The 15,613-nt window shown below is 45.2% G+C and overlaps 1 protein-coding gene across 1 annotated transcript in view; it reads right to left on the bottom strand.

Moving 5' to 3' along the window:
* MAP3K15 (mitogen-activated protein kinase kinase kinase 15) overlaps window positions 1-15,589 on the bottom strand; it is a 156,330-nt gene extending 140,741 nt beyond the window's left edge. The window contains exon 1 of the mRNA XM_007469314.1: window positions 15,337-15,589. The gene's annotated coding sequence lies outside the window, so the exon portion shown is untranslated. The remainder of the gene's footprint in view (window positions 1-15,336) is intronic.
* Between the last annotated feature and the right edge of the window lie 24 nt (window positions 15,590-15,613).

Raw genomic sequence — 15,613 nt, 5'->3', positions numbered from 1 at the left:
AGCCATGGCCGCTGAGCCTGCGCGTCCGGAGCCTGTGCTCCGCAACGGGAGAGGCCACAACAGTGAGAGGCCCGCGTAAAGTATCTGATTTCCAAAGCAAAGCATTCGTCAGTGAAACGATATGATGGCAAATGATTTACCATATGGTAATCCTGAGACTGTACTGGCTCATGCCTGTCCTTAAATATATTCCAGGTTATCTGTAAGCCTATCTTGCTCCCAGCGGAAAATAAGAAATAATGAATATAAGTAAGCTTGGCTGTGCCTAAATGAAAACAACTAGATTTTAGAACAATTTTCCTGCTAAAGACACTGTTAAAAAAAAAAAAAAAAAACTGATTGGATTTATGGCAACACTGGCCATCTAAACGCTACCTAAAAACAACCGAGCCCAGATTTACTGGACAGGAGGCAGCTCTACTAACTCCTACCAGAATTTAGATCTTACTTCATCCACTACTGCTCAATTCCAACATACTTGAGGGCGGGTCAATGCAAAGAATCTGTGAAGTGGAGGAATTCAGCGTCAGGAAGTCAACAAATCCTTACCAAGTGCCACGTGGGATGGGTACTAGTTTCTTGGAGTATTAAGTTTCAACTGGGAGTGGGGTTGGGGGAGAGTGGGGACATCAGTAAACTATATCCCGGCCCCCATATTTTGCTTTCTAGTATCTTTTTTTGGTAAGAAGGGCCTAAAAATATATCATTTTTATACTTTATAAGTACGATTGAGATATGTCCATTTACCAGTATTTTTCAAAAGAAAGATGCCATATATAAGCAAACTATGTTTACTCACAGAGGTGAATGGATTCACTGCGCTTAATTTCAGACCACTCACAGTGAAATATTTGTGATATAAAGTAGAGCATAATTTAAGTCACGTATATGTTGCTCTTGCAACTAACAAGAGAAAAAAAATGTGCAGCATTATACTGCAAACTAGGGTGCATTCATCACTTCAAATGGTAACAATATCGTCATCATCATCCGTGAGGTCACACTTCACAGTTTCGCCTCCGGGTTCCCTGGGAGCAGCTTCCTTCAACTCTTTTATAAAGGGATCTGCTTTGACATGACTCTCTTTGGCAAACTTTTTCCGACACATTTCTTAAAGGCTTTTCTAAGCAGCAGCTAATGACCTCCTCTTCCAAAAGCTCTGCGTCATACATCACCTTCAAGATGTGGGCAGCTTTAGGGAAGAGGAGAACTTGATGTACTGCTACTGCACACTGCAAACCGTGATGAGGCTACTGCTGAGCTTTCCTGTTGATACTGGCAAAATTGTAGGAAATTTCTTAATTCGTCCTCGCAATCGTCTCATTAAAATGACCACCAGTCAACACAAGAGGACCCTTGGCTTTTACGTCTACCTCAAGAATTCCCTCTTTCTTTTTAACAAAATCACCTGCTCCTTCAAGGTCATCACTAGGTGCCGGGCCTTTTGCTGAGTTTTCACCCATTCCGCGCTCTAAGCTTCCCGAATGGTGTCCATCCCCACAGCCTGTGGAGGGCAACTGAGTTCATTTGGTGGTGGTGATGGTGGTGACTCGTTGCTAGATATGGGGCCATTTTTCTTTCTCTTTAACGCTTCTAATTTCCTTTTTTCCCCCCATGTACCCATTTCCTTTTTCTTAGGTGGTTCTTTGAAAATGAATATGCAGACCTCATGATCTGCATCAAGCATGCCTCGCTAGCCACAGCCTTTACAAAAATTACTTAGCAAGGACAAGTATTTTGGATGCAAGGTTTTCATTCTCAGGACAGAGAACACGTTTTTTAATGAACCCACCCAACAAGTCTTGAAACTTTAGCCTTGTGAGATCCAACGACAATCCAATGGTCATTCTAAACATCAAAATGGTCTTTGCTCCCAGCTCACAACCAACATATTCAGAGGGACACACTGGAGGCCAATCAAGCACCTTTATCATGTCAACCATCTCCTTTTGTTCCATTTATTCTATTTCTTTTGCCCCCCAACCTTAACAGTCACACAGAGCATCAGGTATGGACAGAAGTGGTCTGATACAATGCAGCTGGCATTGAGGCTACTTTTGCTTATTGGTAAGCTTGATAAGATGCAGAGATATTTTATTATATTCTGGTTACTACTGCTGCGTGAAAAAATCACCTCAAAATTTAATGGTACAAGTTTGAGTTCTGGTTCCAAGTTAAGATGGAATAAAATACATCCCACCCTGTCTCTCCATGAATGCAGCTATAAAAACTAGACAGAGTGGATGGAATAGCTATTTTAGGAGTGTGAAAAGTAAGCGGTAGCAAGCAGCCTGGAGAAGACGACTAGATTTCAGAGAACCACCAAATCAACAGCCAGCTTCACATTTTCCCCCAGTCTCCCCCAGCCTGGCCTAAAGGCAGCCTGAAACCCAGAACTGGGTGTTAGGTGCAGACACAGAGAGCGTCAGGAGAAACCCTCTAGAAAAAGGCAGGAAAGGGGCCTCCTAATGCTCAGAGAGAGTGAGGGAATTCTCTACTGTCTTCCTCTTCCTTGTCCTCTTGTACCCACAGGCCCCCTGCAATCCCGCAGTGGTGACAGCAGAGACAGTCAGTGGCAGAGCGGGCCCACAGGTGCCTGGAACTCCGAGAGGGGAATCTTTTGCTCTAGTTGAAGGAGCTGTGGTCCCAAGGGTGGTGGCGGTGAATCTCCATTGCTTTTTTTTTTTTTTCTCCTTCTGAACGCCTGGCCTCAGACATGGGCCCAGTTGTGGCAAGTGTGAGGCCGAATGGAATAACTGGCCACAGGACCGAAAAGGGAGCCCCAGTAAACCAGAAAGCACAAAGCTGAACAGCACTAAAAGGGCTCTGAAATCACAACTGACACCACAACTGAAACGGACCTTGGCAACTTGAAACAACCAGGCCGACTGCCCGCTAAAGCAAAAATATCAACAGACTCCATAGGATATAAACAAGGGCCAGAATCTCATAAAATAATATTCAAAATGCTCAGGATAGGCTCCTAAATTACTTGGCATTCAAAGACGCAGGAAAATATCAACTCACATGAGGAAAGACAATCGACAGACTCCAATGACAAGATGACCCAGACATGAGAATTACCTGACAATGACTTTAAAGCAGTTATTATAAAAATTCTCCAAGAAGTGAGGGTAAACACTCCTGAGAAGAATGGAAAAAAGAGAAAGTCTTAACAATGAAAGAGCCAAATGAAAATTTTAGGAACGGAAATTTTAATAAGCAAAACAAAAAACTCCCTAGAGGGGCTCACAAGAATGGAGATGACAGAGGGTCAGTGAACTTAAAGATGGTTCCATAGAAATGATCCAGTCTGAACAGCAGAAAAAAGACAAAGGGTTTAGGCCCAAATGCAGAAAGATCTCCTAGGGACTTACCTGGTGGCACAGTGCTTAGGAATCTGCCCGCCAAGGCAGGGGACACGGGTTCGAGCCCTGGTCCGGGAAGATCCCACATGCCGCAGGGCAACTAAGCCCGTGTGCCACAACTACTGAGCCTGCGCTCTAGAGCCCGTGCTCCGCAAATGAGAGAAGCCACCGCAATGAGAGGCCCATGCACTGCCACGAAGGGTAGCCCCCGCTCGCTGCAACTAGAGAAAGCCCGCACACAGCAATGAAGACCCAATGCAGCCAAAAATAAATACATAAATAAATAAACAAATTTTAAAAAAGAGAAAGATCTCCTAGAAATCAAGACCCTCTCCCAAAGACCCATAAACCAACAGGAAAAAAGGGGGGAGGGTTATAGATACATAGCGCTCAGAAACAAAGGGAAATACGCTCAACTTCGCTCAGAGTTACGAGAAATACAAACTAAAACTAATTGAGATATCATCCCTCAACCATCAGGTTAACAAGACTCTAAAATATTGGCAACCTATTTTGTTAGTGAGGCTGTAAAGAAAGGTAACAGTATAACCCACAGATAGGAATCTGACACTGTTTACCAAAATTACAGGTGCATTTATTCTTTAATTCACAAACACCACTTTGGGCTACCTAATCACAAATACACCCATACATGTATTAAATGGCCCATGTATGAAGGTATTCATCGCAGCTTAGTAGCAAAAAACTATACATCCAGGTGTCCCGTAAAAAAGGTACTGGTAGAATAAACAATGATACATCCACCCAATGAAGTAATATTCAGCTATAAAGAAGAATAAGGAAGATCCCCATATTCTGATTTGGAAAGGTGTCCTGGCTAAACTGTATTTGATCTGGTACCTTTTGAGTAAGAAAGGGAGAATAAGAATGCCAGATAGTACATATCTTCGGCTCTGTGGGGCCACACAGTCTCCACCATTGCAGCCCCAAAGTGGTCACAGGAGAATGGATGCGTTCCAATAAAACTTTAGTTACAAAATAAAGGCAGCCAGCTTGCAGGTTGTAGCTTGCTGACAATGGACATAAAGAAACACTGAAAGGATAAATAAGAAAGTAAAAAAACTTAAGAGGAAACAGCACAGATGGGATAAAAACAGATAAATTGGACTTCAAAATTAAAAACTCATGCGTTAAAGAACAGCATCAAGAAAGTTAAAAGATAAATCACCGAACGGGAGAAAATATTTGCAAATCGTATATCTGACAAGGGATTATGTCTCCAGATTATATAAAGGATTCTTACAGCTCAACAAGATGTCAAATGGCCCAAATGAAAAAAAGGACCAAGGATTTGAATAGACATTTCTGCAAAGATATACAAATGGTCAATAAACACATGAAAAGACATTCAACATCCTTAGTCACCAAGGAAATTCAAATCAAAACCAAAATGAGGTAACACTTCAAACCTACTAGGATGGCTATAATTTTAAAAAGAAAGACAGAAAATAACAAGTGTTGGCGAGGATGTGGTGAAATTGGAATGCTCACACATTGCTGATGGGAATGTAAAATGGTGCAGCTGCTTTGGAAAATTTTTCTGGAAAGGAGTTTCTCAAAAGGTTAAACGTAAGGTGGATGCAACCCAAGTGTCCATCAATGGATGAATGGATAAACAAAATGTGGTCTATCCATACAGCAGAATATTATTCAGCCTTAAAAAGGAAGGAAATTCTGACACATGCTACAACATGGATCAACTTTGAGGACATTATGCTAAATGAAAAAAGCCAGCCACACACACACCCAGAACACTGTACGATTCCACTTACAAAACGTACCTAGAGTAGTCAAACTCAGAGACAGAAAGTAGAATGGTGGTTACTGGTAGCTGCGGGAAGGGCAGAGCGGGGAATCGTGGTTTAATGGGTACAGAGTTCTCGTTTTGTAAGATGAAAAAGTTCTGGAGACTGGTTACACAACAATATGAATGTACCAACAATATGAATGAACGGCACACTTAGTAACAGTTAAGATGGTAAATTTTACGATGTATTTCTTTATCACAATAAAAAACTTTTAAGAGAACATTAGAGTTACCATTATGACCCAGAAATCCCACTGCCAGGCGTATACCCAAGAGAAATGCAAACACAAGTCCACACAAAAACTTGCAGCATTATTCACAACAGCCCAAACTGGAAATAACCCCATCAACGGAAGGATGGAAAAATACAATGTGGTATATCCATACAAAATACTATTCAGCAATAAAAAAGTAATGAAGTACTGATATATACCACAACATGGATGAATCCTGAAAACACACTAAGTGAAAGAAGACAGTCACAACGAACCAGCATTACACGATTCCATTTACATTGAATAAACCAATCTCTAGAGACAGATAGTTGTTACTCCTGGCCAGGCTGGCAAACAGAAGCGATCACACTCTGAGGTGCTGTCGGCATTCACTTGTCTTTTTTGATCCACGTGCTGGGTTACATGGTGTGTACAGTTTGTGAAAAGTCACAGAGCAGTACACAAGACCGTACCCTTTCCTGTATATATGCTATACCTCAGTAAGAAGGAAAAATCAAGAGCTCATCACAAAGCGGCGTTTTGTGCCTTCTCACCTCCTTTCTGCAGCCCAGGACCAGGAATGGAGTTAGCATGGATCTCCAACCTCAAAACTTAGGGGGAAAAAAATTTTTTTTTAACCACCTGCAGAACTATAACACGACCCTACAACAGGATGAGCGTCCAAAGGATGTGAGCCCCCAGTCTTTACTACTACACAGAGCACATTTCCTTCCATACTGAGGTTCTGGTGTGTTTACTGCTGGGAGCAAAAGGAAGGCAAAGCCACGGGGGACTGACATTTACTGAGCACTTACTAAGTTCAGGGCACTTGACTGAATCTCTACCTAGAGGTTTTTTAAATGGGGGTCAGAGATGTTAAGTAAGTTATCCAGGGTCACACAGCCTTTAAATGACAGGGCAGAAATTAAAACCCGATCCGTAAAGCCAATGTCCTTTCCCCTCTGCCACTCGTATTGCTGGGCGCAGTGGGATACAATGATGTAACACATGTTGGTAAAGTTTCATCACGGATCTGTTTTGTCAGTTTTTACTCCAGAAGGCAGAAAGGCAATATGCCTAAAGGAAAACCTGCATTTCATACACGTTCCTGGATGGTGAGATGAGAGAGAGGCAGCCATGGTCCTGCCAGCTAGACCCCACGTCCCTGGAGTACTCATCCTGGGGCAAGACCCATCTCCCAGATGTTTGAAGCAAGGTGTCAGGCTTGGTTTATCCAAAGTCACCTGTGTCAAACTGAATTTGAGACGAATCACAGCCCTCAATGTAAAAGCTAAAGCTATAAAGTTTTCAGAAGAACACGTAGAAGAGGAGCTGCAAAACCACAACCTGGACCTAGGCAAAGATTTCTTAGGCAGGACACAGAAGGCAAACTTAACAGGAGAAGAGCCTAAATTCGATTTAATCAAAGTTAAAATTTTCTGCTCATCAAATGTCACAAGTAGATGAATAAGCAAGCCACAGTCTGGGAGCAAATGTTCACAAAATATACTTCCGACAAAGCACTTGAATCCGGAATACATAAAGAACTCTTCTAATTCAATAATAAGATGACAGCCCAACTAAACGGGTAAATGGCTAGAACACACATCTCACAAAGGAAGATGTCTGCATGGCTAAAGAGCACATGAAAAGGTGCTCAACATCACTGATCATCAGGGAAAGGTGACTTAAAACCATAATGAGAAACCACCACACCCCCCAACTAGCAGGGCCAAAACAGAAAAGCTCAGTAATAACAAAGTGTTGGTGAGGGCAAGAAGCCACGGGAACTCTTGTGCATCGGTGCTAGGAATTTAAAATGGTACCACTTTGAAAAAAAGTTTGGAAGTTTCTTAAATAGTTTAACATACACCTACCCTTTGATCCAGCCATTCTACTCCTAGGTATTTTACCTGAGAGGAATAAAAAACATTTGCCATCAAAAAGACCTACATACAAACGTTCACAGTAGCTTTATTTATAATAGCCCCAAACTGGGAACAACCCAAATGTCCTTCAACAGGAGAATGGCTAAACCACCTGTGATATATTCACGCAATGGAACAGTACTTGGCATTAAAAAGGAACAAGCTACTGATAACAGCAACAGTACGGATGAATCTCAAAAAAGTCACGCTGAGTGAAGGAAGCCCGACACTGAAGAGTACACACTGTCTGAGTCCATTTACACAAAACTCTAGAAAAGGCAAATCTAATCTAAGCATAAGAGTCATCGCCCGGGGCCAGGAATGTGAGTGGAAAGGGGAATGAGTGGGAGGGGACATAAGGGAACTTTCTGGGCAGATGGAAACTATATTAGTGATAGGATTTGCTTACCTAGGTTTAGTCGTTTCTCAAAGTTGTACAACTAAGATTTGTACATTTCAATGTATATACATTTTTACACTAACAATGATGAAACATAATCAAGTACGGGGTGGGGAGTGGGTAGAGGTCAAGAAGAAATAAAGATGGCAGAATGTTAATAATTGTTGAAGCTGAGTAATGCACATGCTTGAAATTTTCCATAATAAAAAAACTGAAGGAAAAAAATCATCTACATCGAATGCTCCCGCTCTCCCCCTGCCCCTCCGTGTCCAGTTCTGCCTGGCCGCTGGGCTGCCCTCCCGCAGCCCCAACTCCTGAGTGAACTCTGGCTTCCTGCCAAGGTCTGCCGCTTGACTCCTTTCTGCTCTAAAACTCCCCACCACCAACCAAGCCCCTATAAGCGCCAGGCATTTTTGCCAAGCCCTGTCACACCCAACAGCTCAAAACCTGTTCAGGGGACTGGGAAACAAGAAGTTTTCCAGCTTGCTTTTCAAGAGTTCAGTCCTCTCCCGCCTACACTGTCTGACCGGGATTTAAACGGCACCTATCTCAAAGCCTGATACTTAGAAGGCTTTAAAAGATAGTTTATGGCTTGTATTCCAAAAATACATCTGTAAGTTGACGACTGGGAACTGAACAAACATTTTCCCGCATAACAAATAATATACAGCCAGTAATGCAGCGGTCCAGTCCACAGATATCTATCTACCCACTGTATGCACTCAAGGCTCCAACAGCAATGCCTCAATTCAATGCTACAGGTGCAACGCTTCTCTCATCAGCCAGTTCACGTGACTAAAAGTTAAGGAAAGTTCCAGGCTCAATGCTGAGTCAGTAGCAGTAAAAGTGGTTCAAAAGGAAGGAGCCTCAGGGAAGGGCCCCTCTGAGCAAGCCAGCAGCCACGTGCAGCAGAGGACAGCTGAGGTCCGGCCAGGGGCTCGTGTGCACGGGTCCCTGGATGTACAGTCATTGTTGCCTGAGCCGGCCGGCAGGGAGACAGGAAAAGCGGGAGAAGGCTTCTGACTTACAGCCCCATCTTTAATCTCCTACTGCACTTGCCTGAAATAAAATCACATTTATATTATAGAAAATAAACATTATAGAACATGTGGACAAACAACAAGAACCAGTCTGCCCAGCACACAATCCAAACCACTGTTTCCATTCCAGTGTGGCCGGTGTGAGCTCTTCTAGTTTCTTCTATTAGATATGTACCACCCAGAAATGTGTCGTTAGGATGTATCTTATTTTTTAATAAAATCACAATCGCACTATGCCTGGCCACCATTTTCAACTTGGTTTCTATAGGAAACCACATTCTCATTTCCTTTTGAGGGTCCCCAACAAATTTTGCTTCATCTCGACAGGAGAAACCAAGTGTCACCTGTGTCCACTGAGAGTTATTCTCAAAAGGAGCTGGATACATATTCCTAGGAAACACTCAAAGTGTAGCAAAGAAAACTGCATCTGGTTCCCTGCCACTGAAGAGTTCACTGTCTGGCAGAAGACCAACCATTAAATCAATAATTATTTAATTGCAATTGTGTTACTTGCTAACAAAGAAAACCACAGTGTGCGTACAACTGACGGGGGGGCGGGAGAAGTTCGTGAAGGCTTCCGTGAAGACCTGAGATGTGAAGGCTGAAGGAGCTTTGGGCAGAGGAGGACTGCCAGGTGGGGGAGGGTGCCAGGATACGGTGGCTTCTAAGCAGATGACATGGACTGGAATGCACCGAGATTGGCCCAACCTTGAAAGACCAGTTACAAAGCTGCTGACAGTAAGCTGGATGAGAGAAGCCAATGCTTGGACCAAGATGGTGGCAGGCATTTCTAGCAGAATGCACAGCAAGCTATATTAGTCAGGATGAGCTAGGCTGTGCTGACACATCAGAAAAATCCCCCAAATTTCAGGAGCTTAACTGCCATCTTGAACACACAACCTTCAAGTTTGCCATGACAGAGGCAAACTTCCTTGGTAGAGAGAAGGGAAGCAGGTTTGAGAACCATTTGGAAGCAACAGGCTGGATTTGGCCATGAGGGACAGGGTGGAGTCAAGAATGACTCCTAGGTTTCTGACTTGAACTGCTAAATTGATGATTTCACTCATCAAAGGTTACTTACATAAGGGAAGGCAATGTCTAACTACTGCCCTCACATTCTGCTGGAAATATTGATAGATGTGGCCAGTCCCCTGACCATGTATAGGTGGCACACAAAACGTGCATTCTACGACCACCACAGCCATGTGTCCACAGGACTGCCTTCCTTGGAACTTCGTGCATTTTCCAGAATGGTGAGGAAAGGGTATGCACCAAATTATTAGAAGTCTTAAGACATCTTTAAGTCGCTCTCTCTCTCTTTTTTCCCCCTAATATTTATTTATTTATTGGGCTGTGCCGGGTCTTAGTTGCGGCATGCGGGACCTTTTCAGTTGCAGCATGCAGGATCTAGTTCCCTGACCAGGGATTGGACCCGGTCCCCCTGCATTGGGAGTGTGGAGTCTTAGCCACTGGACCACCGGAGAAGACCCTACGTCTCTTTCTTAAGCAGGAGCCAATGCACCTGTGGATTAAGCCCATTAAAGTCAGCCGGGAGATACATTCAGGCATTTCTAGCAGAATGCACAGCAAGCTGTATTAGTCAGAATGAGCTAGGCGATGCTGCCACATCAGACAAATCCCCCAAATTCCAGGCGCTTAACTGCCATCTTGAACACACAACCTTCAAGTTTGCCATGACAGAGGCAAAGAGAGATGGAGGCGGCATATCATCTAACTCTCAGTCGCTTTCAAAGTGACACCTGTTGATGCCGCTCCCATTTCATTGGCCAGCACTCGTCAAAAGAACCCCAGCTAACTGCAAAGGAGATTAGGCAATGTGGAAGACTCTACGGAAGCCTGGTGGGCACGCTCTATGCCACACAACGCATCAAGCGAACGAAGAATCCATGAATAACATCATAGAAGGTGAAGCGAGACACAACCCCCATGAAAGGCAGAGAATGGAACTAGAGCTGGCCTTATTTTAAACCATTATATATCCTTTTTTGTTGCAAAAATCCCAATCTTACTGTTGGATAAAAACTAACAGAATCCCTCCATTATCATTTAATACACAAGGAAAAAATTACCTAGCCTCCAAAACCAGTGAAACCAGGGAAGAAGCTAGAATGTCTCTTCCCATGGCCGATAGGAACCTGATGGCCCAAGCATTTCCATTCCATTTCCTTGGCCCACAGCAGCATAGTGAGGGGCCCCACGGTTGGCATATATTTTTACCAGTGACAGTCCATTACATGAGATGACACATGACCTGACTTTCTCTTGCAAAGGCATGCCCTAGGAGACAACTTTCTAGCAGTTGGGCTATATTTTCATAACCCAAGTTGCACTCTCTTACCACTATAAAACCCCCCCAGGGCTTCCCTGGTGGCGCAGTGGTTGAGAGTCCGCCTGCCAATGCAGGGGACACGGGTTCGTGCCCCGGTCCGGGAAGATCCCACATGCCGCGGAGCGGCTGGGCCCGTGAGCCATGTGAGCCTGCGTGCTGCAACTACTGAAGCCCACGAGCCTAGAGCCCGTGCTCTGCAACAAGAGAAGCCACTGCAACGAGAAGCCCATGCACCGTAACGAAGAGTAACCCCGGCTCACCACAACTAGAGAAAGCCTGTGCACAGCAACCAAGACCCAACGCGGGCAAAAAAAAAAAAAAAAAAAAAAAAAACTACCCCCAGGTCTTAGGAGCCTGACTAAATTAAAGCTTCTCTCTTGCTTATGCAAAATCCAAAGCGGATGATCCTGGTCCAACAGCTATCCTCAAAAGAGTGGTTCAGGGATCCAGGTACCTTCCATCATGTGCTACTGCCATCTGCTACAGCCAGCCTCCAAGGGCCCCACGGAGACCACAGAAAGGGATGAGAGAGTACGAGAACATCTACAGATATGCCAACGCCTTGGCCCAAAGTGACAGACATGACTAATACTCACATTTCATTGGCCAGAACTAGTTATATGGCCCATATAGACTCAAAGGTGCTGGAAAATGTAGTCCCTGCTTCCCAGCAACAAGTAGGAGCATCAATCTCCTGACCACCTAGCTACGTCTGCCACACTTTGCATCCTCCAAATGACTCTTGCCAGAAAAGGGGAATCATCAGGACAGAGCAAAGTCAAGTAACTGACCTGGAGACTGATGTCTTGGTCTTTTAATCAATGTTCAGGAAATGCAAGGATTTCCTGTTGCAGGTGGCAATACCTCCCAACGTTTAAAATCACTGTGAACATAGCTGAAGAAAAAAATCAGAAGCAGGGCCCCCGAGTCAGTAAAGTAGCATGTATGTGAGGTTCAGAGAGGAGGGAGGGCAGGCAGAGTCAGGCACATCAGGTATGGGAAGCTCACCTGAGTCCCAGGTCCTGATCAAAGGGGCCGTTCTTGTCATTGGAGCAGTTAATAGCTAACTCAATAACCACAATAAGCGTATCCAACTACAGCATCCTGGGAGAACAGTTTCTGTGGTCAAAATGTTTGGGAAAGCATGAGACAGAGTTACCCAGGTTTCCTTCCTGTAGGATGTCTGAGTTTTCCATACATTCACAAGCACTGAGAACCTCCAGGAGGGAGACACAGCATGCACCTGAGGAAGCAGAGGAGGCTGCTCTGTGCAAACACACCTAACACACACAGTACATTAGCTAAAGTCGTGACTATGAATTCTGTTCTAGAGAAATGGGCACCTCAAAAAAAGGCACCAAGGCATATTCAGAAAAGGCGGTTTGGTTTCTTCTAAAAAAAACAAAAAAAGAGAGACATGTTTTGTCCTCCAAATCCTAGAAGTAACCGAGCGACTGACCCTCACTTGCTGAATTTGATACCTTTACTGAATTCGAGACTCTCATCTCTGAGGATGGATGCTGGATGTTAAAAACAAACAAAAAAATCCCCAAAGAAACAAAAAACCAGGTCCTTCTATGGGCCAAAGGCACACAGAGATGAGCACCACCTCTGCTAAAAGTAAAAAGAACGTCCCTCAAAAAATTAAACTTAGAATTACCGTTTGACACAGTAATTCCACGTCCAGGTATACACCCAAAAATGTGAAAGCAGAGACTTAAACAGAAATTTATCCACCCATGGTCATTACAGCATTATTCACCACAGCCTAAGACATCACACTAAGTGAAATAAGCCAGTCAAAGAAAGACAAATACTGTATGATTCCACTTATATGAGGCATCTAGAGTAGTCAAACTCATAGAGACAGAGGGTAGGACAGTGGGTCGCAGGGGCTGGGGGAGTGAGGAGTGGCAAGTTATTAAGGGGTACAGAGATTCTGTTTGGGATGATGAAAAAGTTCTGGAAATGGATAGTGGGGATGACTGCACAGCAGTGCGACTGTACTTAATGACTCTGAAATCCACACTTAAAAGTGGTTTCAACGGCAAATTTTATATTACGTATACTTTACCATAATTTTTTTTTTTTTTAAAAAAAGCCAATGAGATGCTCCTCAGCCCTCATGGCTTATGGCGATTTTCTTTCACAACAGCGCCCACGTGCCCCCTTGCATGGGTTGATGGCTCTCCTGCAGCCCATCAAATCACCCAGGCACTGGTGACACATAACCTCCTATTCAGACCCACAAAGCACCAGGACCACATAGAACTGCACAAGGAGATGGAGAACACGATCCAACCCAGCCTTGACTCATTATGACAACAGGAGATAGGAAGTGCTTAAATTTCACATCTACGATTCCCACCCCCCCGAAACACACCTGGGACAGTTCAGCAGTTCTTGGAGAGCAAGGTTGTAGAACTTTTACAAAAAAGCCAAAGTGACAGATTTATATCTTTTTGGTGGAGACACCAAAAAGCTGTGAATGGCAGAGATCAGGAAGCTGGGGTGGGGGCGTGGTGTCTGTCTAAATGCGTGAACCGACTTCTTGGGAGTTTTGTATATTGTTTGTCAAACCTATGAAAAGAACTTACTAGTTATGATGATGCACTGAAAAACGATTTATTCAAGACCAGGCCAAGGTCAACCAAAGGAGGTACATACTGCCGCTGAAAATTCAAGGCAATCAGGACCCAGAACAAGAAAAGGTCATGTGCTCTTTGTGTAGCTCTGGAATTGAAAGCCCAAGATTTCTGCCTGAATGAATCTTCACACCCAACCAGAAGAAAGGGGTTGTGGTAGTAGATGAAGGTTTGTTTTACACACACACACACACACACACACACACACACACACACACACACAGAGAAGCAAAGCCACTGCACGCCAATTTTCAGAGTCGGCACCAGCAGGCAGGAGGCTACAGCTGTGCCTAATGGCCAAATGAACATTTAACCATTCAGAGAAGAGTCTGTTCAAACTCCATTTTCAGCAGAGAATGAACTGAAGTTGAGAAAACCGAGTGGTTCCAGCTGAAATGGGCTCCTGAACAACTTTTCTAAAAAAGATGTTGCGCTGAAGAGTCTACTCCGAGTGGTCAGAAGCATCCAGGGAGTGTTTTCAAAGGCCCAGCAGCCACTTGTTTGAACAAGCCCGCTACCCCACCCCGCTTCCAGCTGGGGAGGATTTGCTCTGCAGAAAACAGATCCCGGCAAAGAATGGATGGTAATAAAGCTGGCTTACCATCTCATCAGCACGGTGTGGCCGCCGCCATTTACCTTCTCACAAGCTTTTGGGGTTAGGGCAGGCATGTTACTCCTGTTTGACCAGTGGAGAAACCAAGGCACAGGGTCTCCCAGGTGAACTACTGTCCCACAATGCTTGTGAATATCACCCAAGTGCCAGAGGCTGGTCACATAGCTTCCAAAGGCTCGGTAAGGAAAACAGCCAAGCAACAATCCGTTCCACACCTGGAGGAACTCGTGCCAACCAAAAGCACTGATTTAAGGCTGGGTTCTTCTGGCACACTTATTACAGTGAGCTGAGTGTCCTGTTCCAGCAACGCAGGAGATCCTGAAGCCGGGAATGTTTGTGCACTACAGGATAAAATATATCTGGCACACTGGTTGTAGAGCACAGCCCCACTGTCAATCTGTGTTAAGTGTGCAGAAGAACACCGGGGCATTTCTAAGAGACGCCCCCTCCCCCCTCCCCCATTGTAATAGACCATTACCCACCCTTGACTGCAAAGTGGAATCATGTGGGAAGCATTGGACAATCCTGAGGCCTCAGATTCTGATGTCATTGGTCTGGGATAGTCTGGGCATTAGGAGTTTGAAAAGCTCCCACAGGTGATTCTAACGTGTAGCCAGGGTTGGGACCCACAGGAGTGAGAAACTAACAGTTGAATAACTAGTGGAGGGCGGGGAACTCAGCCTCGACTGGGTTATAGGCTGTTTCTTGGATCATCTGATGTTTAAGAAAACTGAAGAATAAAGAACTATAAATGCCAGGGGCCTCTGTTTTCTTACCTGTAAAAGGGTACAAGGCTACATACTCTGCCCTCCCCAAAAGGTGGGGCGGTCCTGTCGAAAGAGTCAGCTGGTGCTAGGATGGGGAGGAAGAGCTGGTGCTTCGGCGGCGTGTGCGAAGATAAGGAAAACTGGGAGGAGTGGGGTGGGGGCGAAAGGGGACACCGCCTCACCTGCGTCGTAGAAGGCGTCGAGCACGGCTGTCTCCCCAAAGTCGAGCTCCCCGAAGGGCACGAAGGTGAGGTGGGCGCCCTCGGCCTCGCAGGCCCGCAGCAGGCACCGCCGCGCACCCGCCTCGGGGCCGCCGGCCGCGCCGCCCTGGGGGCTCTCGCTGCGCACGTACACTGCCCGCAGAGCCCGCCGCGGCCCGCCCCCGCCCTCGCCTCCAGCCCCCTCGCCCTCGGCCGCCCCCTCGGGCTCCAGCGGCCCCGCCGGCCCCGCCGCGCCCCC

Source organism: Lipotes vexillifer, unplaced genomic scaffold, assembly GCF_000442215.2.
Source record: "Lipotes vexillifer unplaced genomic scaffold, Lipotes_vexillifer_v1.1 scaffold1442, whole genome shotgun sequence".
NCBI lineage: Eukaryota > Metazoa > Chordata > Mammalia > Artiodactyla > Lipotidae > Lipotes > Lipotes vexillifer.
Note: the sequence above shows the minus strand (reverse complement) of the source record. Positions and strands in the feature narration are given on the sequence as shown.